Raw genomic sequence first — 9,138 nt, forward strand, 5'->3', positions numbered from 1 at the left:
ACAGCACTTCTTCTTAATCCATTCATCTATTGATGGACACTTAGGTTGCTTCCATATCTTATCTATTGTAAATAATGATAAGATAAACATACAAATGTATATATACCTGATATATCTTTATGATATATATTTTGGATTTCTTTGGATAAATACCCAGAAGTGGAATTGCTGGATCCTTTTTTGTCTTTTGTTATAGCCTTTGTTTTAAAATCTATTTTGTCTGGTATAAGTATTGCTACCCCAGCATTATTTTTTAATAATTCTTTATTGTTGAAAGTATTACATATATCCCTCTTTTTCCTCCATTGACCCCCTCTAGCCCACCCCAGCCCCTTGTCCCAGGCCTTCAGCATCCTATTGTCTGTGTCCATGGTTATGCATACTATATATGCATACAAGGTCTTTAGTTGATTACCTCCCACCCACCCACCATCCCCTGCCTTCCCTCTGAGATTCTGCACTTGTTCCATGCTTCCATGTCTCTGGATCTACTCCGTTCACCAGTTTATTTTGTTACTTAGATTCCACATATGAGTGCAATCATGTGATACTTGTCTTTCTCTGACTGGCTTATTTCACTTAACATAATAATCTCTAGGTCCATCCATACTGTCTCAAAGGGTAAGAGATTCTTCATTTTTACTGCTGCACAGTATCCCATGGTATACATGTACCACAGCTTTTTTTATCCACTCATCTACTGATGGGCACTTGGGCTGTTTTCAGATCTTAGCTACTATATATTGTGCTGCTATGAACATAAGGGTGCATACATTCTTTCTGATTGGTGCTTCAGGGTTTTTTTTTTTTATTGATATTTTTACAGAGAGGAAGGGAGAGGGATAGAGAGTTAGAAACATCGATGAGAGAGAAACATTGATCAGCTGCCTCTGCACATCTCCCACTGGAGATATGCCCGCAACCAAGGTACATGCCCTTGACCGGAATCGAACCTGGGACCTTTCAGTCCGCAGGCCGACGCTCTATCCACTGAGCCAAACCGGTTTCGGCAAGTGCTTCAGGTTTTTTAGGATATATTCCTAGAAATGGGATCACTGGGTCAAAGGGAACTTCCATATTTAATTTTTTGAGGAAACTCTATACTGTTTTCCATAATGGCTGCACTAGTCTGTAATCCCTGTACTAGAGTTCTCTTTCCTCCACATCCTCACCAGCACTTGTCATTTGTTGATGGTAGCCATTCTGACAGGTGTGAGGTGATACTTTATTATCATTTTAATTTGCATCTCTCAGATGATCAGTGACTTTGAGCATTTTTTCATGTGCCCCTTGGCCATCTTTATGTCCACTTTGGAGAAGTTTCTATTTAAAGTCCTTGAAAGGTTTGGAGTGGGCTGGGGTTGCGCGCCTGTGACATGAGGCTGTAATGTATTAAAAAAGTTTTTATTGCAGGCACCTGGGTGCAGATGGGCTGAGTCCAACAAAAAGTCAGTGGAGAGTGCAGGGACGGGGAAGACTTTTATCAGCTATTGCTGGCTGCAAGCAGTTCGGCTGACGTAAGGGTCCAGTCCTTTGTTTCTCCCACCACCAGTGTCTTCTGGTTATCTGGCTATGTGGTGTTCAAGGCTGCAAGATATCTGCTAAGCACAGTAAGTTTTTCTCTGCCCCGTTTTATTCTCTTTAACCCTTAACCCTTTCACTCCCGTCTAAAAGGGTATATATATATATATATATATATATATATATATATATATATATGAAAAGAAGGGTGATGAGGTCGCCATTTCTCTTGTACTACTTCCTGCATGAGAGAGGATATAGTGGACACCTAAGGAGTAAATTCAGATTATTTCCTAGGATATAGGCCTGTAGGGTCCCTTTACCTGCGTAAGGACGAACTATCCTACTGTCTGGTTAACTAGGACTTATAATCTTGTTTGTGTAAATTTGGTAACTATTCTGAATCTGCAGGGCCTGAAGAGGAGGAGGAGGAGGAGGAGAAATAGTGTTAGGGGGCCTGTAAGGGGGTAAAAGCCAGGTTAATTTGGGCAGAGCTGCTTGTAGGCTGGACCATATGGACTGCTCTATACTATCCCGACTGCTCTCCTTGAGCCATTGAGCACTCTGTAGAATGTGTTGTGTTCTTTCCTCTATTTGACCTGTACAGTTTAGATAAAAACAACAGGAGGTGTTAGCAACTAAACATACTCCTCCTCTTTGGCTAAAAGATAGTCTAGGGCTAGTCAGTTGTCTATAACCATGCAAGCTAGGGAATCTAAAGATTTAGAGAGCAGTTTGAAATTTCCCCCTGTGTCTTCTGCAATGGTTGTCATGGTCGCTGTCATGTTTTTTAGAGTGACAGCATTGTATACTATTGCCCCAGCTAGTCCCATGGCCGTGGCTGCTGCAACTGCTCCTATAACAACAGCACTGATACCAAAGTCCCTCTTGTTTCGCTTGAGACTGAGGGATGTGGTCCAAGAGGCGTTATGAGGCCTGAATGATTAGAGTGCCTGCCTCTGGGGTGACAGAGCCAATGGCTCAGAGGCCCCGCTGCCAGATTGGATCTAAGCACGGGACAGCTGTTCCTTTCTGTGCCTTTGGAATGTCATGGGCCCCTAGGAACGTGATTCCTGTTGGTAGGCAGAGGATTCCAGTGTTGTTTGGGCCCCGAGAGTCTGACCTTAGACCTAAAGTTAGGCTGGAGTGGTTAAACCAAGAAATGCAGATGGTTGTGTTAAAGGAGCACCCGGGAGTAGTGGCTAATTTCTATGGAGTGGTTGCCCTGGAACTTTCCCCATTGTGACAAGCCCAAGTCATGCTGAGTCTCATTGCACCTATTGCCTGAAACTGGAATTGTAAGATTGCAAGTTGCTGCTGTCAGGTTGAGATAAAGGTTAGATGTAATACTGACTTGAGTACCAACAGTATAGTTGAAGGTTGTGTTAGAAAGCCATGGTATGTAAAGGTACAAATGAACCGGTAGCTGGTATAAATAGATGGTCTGGAGAGCAATGGTGTCTATCCCTGGGGTTAAAGTGGGGAAACATTAGGTTTGTGGCTAAGGTGGCCTGGGGAACGTGAAGATAGTACAAGGGGTGAGCCTTCTGGTTAATATTAAAGAGTAAAGCGGGGTTTGGTGTGCCTGGCTCTTGGCGTGTAGGGCTGCTTCATAGTATGTCAGACAAGTTTGTGGTAATTCCCCATAATAGGAGAGTGTTACCAGGGGAAGGTTGCTTGTGACATATCCACTGTGTCGTATTGGAGGATTGATGAATTTGATAGCCCACAGCTCTAACAGTCTGGACTACAGAGTTATTGTGCCAGACTGTGCTGGTGAGGAGGGTGAGTAGGGGTGAGAAGGAAGAGGACTAGTAGCGGGGGACCATCTTAGGGATCTGGGAGAATCAGAAGCATTGTGAAGGTAAACAAATAAGTGTGATCTGGAGTGAAATCCTGTAAATCGCCCTGGAACCAGAGGTCTGCAATGAATTAAAAAATATCTTGCACTGTTCTGATGGGGTGGGCTGTGTCAGGTGGGGAAATGTTGTCACAAACAATCTGCAGGAGTGTGAAAGCCTGGGTATATAATCTATTGGTCATTTGGCTGACACGCGAGAGGGGCTATTCTTTTTCAGGAAGGCTAGTGTGGGAAGGGGTGACTTGGGGTCCCAGCAGGGACAAAAGAGGGTACCCCTGGGAATTATCCTAGGATTGTGATGATACTTAAAATAAGACAGAATGAGAATGATTAGGAAAGGAAGGGCAGTAAGTATCCAAAGGTACCAGAGGATGACTAGGAGGGTAAGTCCTCCGGGATTCTAGTGAGCTGGAGGGTGGTTGGTCAGATGACCTTGGACCTCCACCTAGGGTGGGGCTCCAGGGGGGCTACCTTAATTTTTGTCTGGTGTATCCAATGAGGCAGACCACAGACCTTAACCGCCGTAGGTGTATTGCAGATGACAGTATATGGTCCATTCAGCTTGTAATTTGTCTGTGGGTTAGAACTTGCTGTCCAGCTAAGTTGTCTTTGTTCCTGTGATCAGGGTTAGGAGAGGGTAAGAGAGTGTTGACAGTGTCCCTGAGGATAGCTCTGGTAGTTTGTAATGCTGGTAAATAGTCTCCCATCGGTTCTGCCTCACCTACTAAGTCATGACCTAGTAGAAATGTTTGGCCGTACATTATTTCAAAAGGGCTATAGAAGGTGAGAGGCCTGGGAGTGGACCTAATTCTCATAAGGGATAAAGGTAGTGTCTCCATTCAAGGCATTTTAACTTCTTGGGCCAATTTGGATAGATGAGTCTTTAAGATTGAAGTCATTTTTTCTACCTTGCCTGAGGACTGAGGCCGGTAAGGAATATGTAAGTGCCATTTTATTCCTAAGACTCGAAACACTGCTTGAGTAATTTGACTTATGAATGCTAGTCCATTATCTGATTGTATGCTGGTGAGTAAACCAAAACCGGGAATAATCTGATTGAGGAGTGTCTGAGATACAGTGTCTGCTGTCTCAGAGGTGGTGGGGAAGGCCTCAACCTACCCCAAGAAGGTGTCTACAAAGACTGAGATACTTGCTTCTCTTTATGGGAGGCGTGTGGGTGAAGTTGACCTGCCAGTCTTGTCCTGGGGTAAAGCCTCAGGCCTGATAGGTGGGATACGAAGGAGGCCTTAGGGATCCCTGAGGAGAAGTGGTGCAGCGTATAGAACAGCTGTGCATCAGATAATAGATACAGTCAGACAAGTGTGAACAGGTGAAGACAGGGGTAAGGAGGTGTATAAGAGGTTCAGGGCCTATATGGAAGGACTGATGTAAGGAATGTAAGATGGAATCTGCTTGGTTGTCTGGCAAAATATACATACCATTGAGTAGAAACCATGGCCCTTTTTGTTCAAATTTTTACTGGCTAAAGTCTGCCCTTTCCGCTGGAGAATATTCAGGCGTGTAGGAAGCTAAAGATAGAAATTGGCGCCTTTCCGACGGTGACGACCTCCCCATCACAACATGCCTCTCGCCAAGGATCTCCTCCACCCCTCTCCAGAAGAGAAGAGGAAACACAAGAAGAAGCGCCTGGTGCAGAGCCCCAATCCCTACTTCATAGATGTGAAATGCCCAGGATGCTATAAAATCACCACCGTCCATAGCCAGGCACAAACGGTAGTTTTGTGCATTGGTTGCTCCACTGTTCTGTCAGCCAACAGGAGGAAAAGCAAGGCTTACAGAAGGATGCTCCTTCAGAAGGAAGCAGCACTAAAAGCACCTCAAATCAAGATGAGTGGGAAACCATCCCAATAAACACATTTTGGATACAAAAAAGAAAAAGAAAAAGATAGAAACTGGCTACTTATAGTCTGCCGCTAACTGCCTTGCAATTGTATCAGCATAATTGTTTCCCCGGGCTATTAGTGACCCTGAGGCCTGATGACCTCTGCACTGTATGACTGTGGCCTCTAGGGGACGTTGAGCTGCCTCAGGAGTTGTTGTACACCAGTAAGTCTTCCCTTTATTATGGGGGTTCCTTGGGTAGAGAGGAAACCTCTTCGTTTCCAAATGGCCACATGGGAGTGTATTATATGGAAGGCATATAGAGTCAGTATATATGTTTATTCTTTTCCCTTCTGCTAGTGTTAGGGCTCTGGTTAATGCTATTAATTCTGCTCTCTTGAGGTGGTGCCCTAGGGAAGAGGGTTGGCCTCAACAATACTTTGAGGGTTCATGTACACAATGGAGTATCCTGCATAGGAGATATTGTCTGAGATGTAGGCACTCCCATCAATGAACCATGTTTGTGTCTCTGCAGAGAGAGGACCGTCCTTTATGTGAGGGAAAGGGGAAAGGGAGAGGTCCAAGACCTGGATACAGTCATGTGTCTGTGAGTTGCCTGCCCCTGATGATATGGGGAGTAGTGTGGCTGGGTTAAGCGAGGGAGTCGAAGCTATGATTACTTGAAGTGTTTGGAGAAAAAGAATGTGTAGTTGTTGAATGTGAGAGGGAGCCATAATGTTCTGTAGATGTCTTTGAGATAACATGTCTTTAATGTTATGTGAAGAATATACTATGACTGGACTATGGAGGGTAATTTTCAGGCTTCCTAGAGTTAAAATAGCTGTTGCCTCAAGATTTTTTAGGCATGAAGGCCATCCTAAAACAGTGTTGTCTAACTGCTTGGAGAGATATGCAGTTGCCTGGAGGGTGGGCCCCTTGTGTTGCCCCAAGAGTCCCACTGCTGTTCCCTGTCTTTCAGTAGTATATAAACAGAAAGGTTTAGACATGTCGGAGAGGGTGAGTACTGGGGCCTGGAGAAGGGTCTCTTGGGGAGTTTTGGGATCTAGGGGTTCATGAGGGTCTCCTTAGGCTGCCTGGTATAGGGGTTTTGCTAAAACAGCATAGTTGGGGATCCACTGGCGAAAGTATCCAACGAGACCTAAGAAAGAGAGGAGTTCTTGTTTGGTTGTCGGGGTGGGCATTTTGGAGAAGAGGTGTCTTCTGGTTATCTGAGCTATTCGGTGCTCAAGGCTGCAAGCTTTCTGCAAGATATCTGCTAAGCACAATAAGTTTCCTCTGCCCCATTTTATTCTTTTAACCCTTTCAGCCCATTTTTTAATTGGATTGTCTTCCTTTTGTTCAGTTGTATGAGTTCCTTATATATTTTATATACTAACCCTGTATCAGATGTATCATTGCCAAATATGTTCTTCCATACGTGGGCTCTCTTTTTGTTTTGTTGATGGTTTCTGTACTGTGCTGAAGCTTTTCATTTTGATGTAGTCCCACTTGTTTATTTTCTCCTCAGTTTCCTTTGCCTTAAGAGATGTATCTGTAAACATATCCCCAGCATTATTTTTTGTTTGTTTCTATTTTCATGAAATATCTTTTTTCATCCTTGTACTTTCACTCTGTGTGTGTCTTTCAATGAAGTGACTCTTGTAGACAACATAGGTAAGGGTGTTGTTTTGTAATCCATTCAGCCACCACGTGTCTTTTGATTGGAGCATTTAATCCATTTGCATTTAAAGTAGTTGTTGACATATGTATATATTGCAATTTTATTCATATTTTTATCTTTTTATCACTTATGTTTTTAAAATATATTTTTATTGATTTCAGAGAGGAAGGGAGAGAGAGAGAGAGAGAAACATCCATGATGAGAGAGAATCATTGATTGGCTGCCATCTGCACATCCCCTACTGGGGATTGAGCCTGCAACCTGGGTATGTGCCCTTGACCAGAATCAAAACTGGCTAGGGCTTTTTTCCCTTCTTAAACAAGACCCTTTAACATTTCTTGTAATACTGGTTTGGTGGTGATGAACTCCTTTAGGTTTTGTCTTGGAAGCTCTTATCTGTCTTTTGATTCTAAATGATAGCTTTGCTGGGTAGAGTGATCTTGGTTGTATGTCCTTGCTTTTCATCACTTTGAATATTTTGTGCCAATCCTTCTGGCCTGAGAAGTTTCTGTTGAGAAATCAGCTTATGTAAATAGTCTTTTGGAAACTCCCTTGTAGGTAACTAATTGCTTTGCTCTTGCTGCTTTAAGATTCTCTCTTTGTCTTTAATCTTTGGCATTTTAATTATATGTCTGGGTGTGAGCCTCTGCTTGTTTGGGTTTTGTGGACCTTGCAGAGATTTCAGGTGAATCTGCAGCATGAGTCCAGGCTGGCCACTTATAAGGAACAGCCCGCCAACAGAGGTCCCAGCCTGTTCATGAATTTGGTGGGATGGGTTCTCAGGGAATCACCATAGTGGGGCAAGTGGAGTTAATGGAGATTAAGATTTGGAATCTGCCTGCTCCTGTAGGCTGAGGGGTGGGAGTGTTCAGCCAGGGAACAATGGCACCTGCTAGTCAGCTGTGTGGGGACAACTCAACAAAAGAACAATGGCACCTACGGTATTTTTTATCCTGGCCAGAGCTGTACCTCCAGCCCTCGCCCTGAAGCCAGACAGTTGAGTTTCTCACCCTATGTCCCTGGTACTTTTTGAGTTGTAGCTCCATTGATGGAGCTCAGATAAAGTGAGTCTGTCGACGAGTAAGTCCATATACATTTTGTTTAAGCGGAACATCTGGGATTCTAGCAACCCTCTGTCTCATTGCTGATTTTCACAGCTGATTGTTGTGGGAACTCCCCTTTGTAACACTGGTCATCAGCTTGGGAGCCTAGTGTGGGGCTGGGACCCCATGCTTTTCATGTTGGATCTCCCAAGCCGAGATATTCTTCCTGATTCTTTATTTTTTAAATATATTTGTATTGATTTCAGAGAGGAAGGGAGAGGGATAGAGTGATAGAAACATTAATGATCAGAGAGAATCATAAATCAGCTGCCTCTTGCATGCCCCTGCCTGGGGATTGAGCCCACAACATAGGCATATACTCTGAATGGGAATCGAACTCTGATCTGGTTCACAGGTTAATGCTCAACCACTGAGCTACGCCAGCCAGATCCTCCTGATTCTTAACCATCACATGTGGATGTGTGATCAGCCCATTGTGTGTCTCTGCCCCTCCTACCAGTCTCTAACTGGTTTCTTCTTTATATCCTTATCAATAGGAACTCTGTTCAGTGGCTCTGCAATTTGGTTGTAATTTCAATATGGTCATGGGAGGAGGCGAGCACTACACTAACCTGCTCTGCGATCTGACTAGAAGTCTAAATATCTAATTGTGGTTTTGGTTTACATTCCTCTATTGATTAGTGATATTTAGCATCTTTTCATGTGCTGGCTTGACATCCTTTCTAATAAAAGAGAAACATGGTAATTAGCCATACCTCCGCTACCCTCCCCATTGGCTAATCAGGGCAATTTGCAAATTAACTGCCAGCCAAATGGCAGCTGGCAGCCAGGCAGCTTGAAGCAAACATGAGGCTTGCTTGCTTCAGTGACGGAGGACTCCAACGTTCCCTGCCTGCCACTGCCGGCCTCTGAGCTTGCAGTTTGAAACATTGTTACAAATATAGAAGCTAAACAAAACCCCAGAAACCTGCTTTCAGCCAGCCAGGATCTCAGAGCTGGAGTTGAAACAGTGTTTCGATTATAGAATCCAAACAAACCAGATACCTGCTTTCAGCAGCAGAGGCCTAAGAGCTGGAGCCAAGCCTCAGAGCTAAAGCTGGCCCAGAATAAAAAAAAAGAAAAAAAGGAGCGGTTGGGAGCTTCAGTCACCCGCCAGCCTGAAAACAGCC

General features: G+C 44.0%; 1 pseudogene; it reads left to right on the top strand.

Annotated features, from left to right (window-relative positions):
- Nucleotides 1-4,896: 4,896 nt before the first annotated feature.
- LOC132229369 (small ribosomal subunit protein eS27-like) lies at nt 4,897-5,295 on the top strand (annotated as a pseudogene).
- The last annotated feature ends 3,843 nt before the right edge of the window (nt 5,296-9,138 follow it).

The sequence above is a fragment of the Myotis daubentonii genome, chromosome 3 (genome assembly GCF_963259705.1).
Source record: "Myotis daubentonii chromosome 3, mMyoDau2.1, whole genome shotgun sequence".
Taxonomy (NCBI): Eukaryota; Metazoa; Chordata; class Mammalia; order Chiroptera; family Vespertilionidae; genus Myotis; species Myotis daubentonii.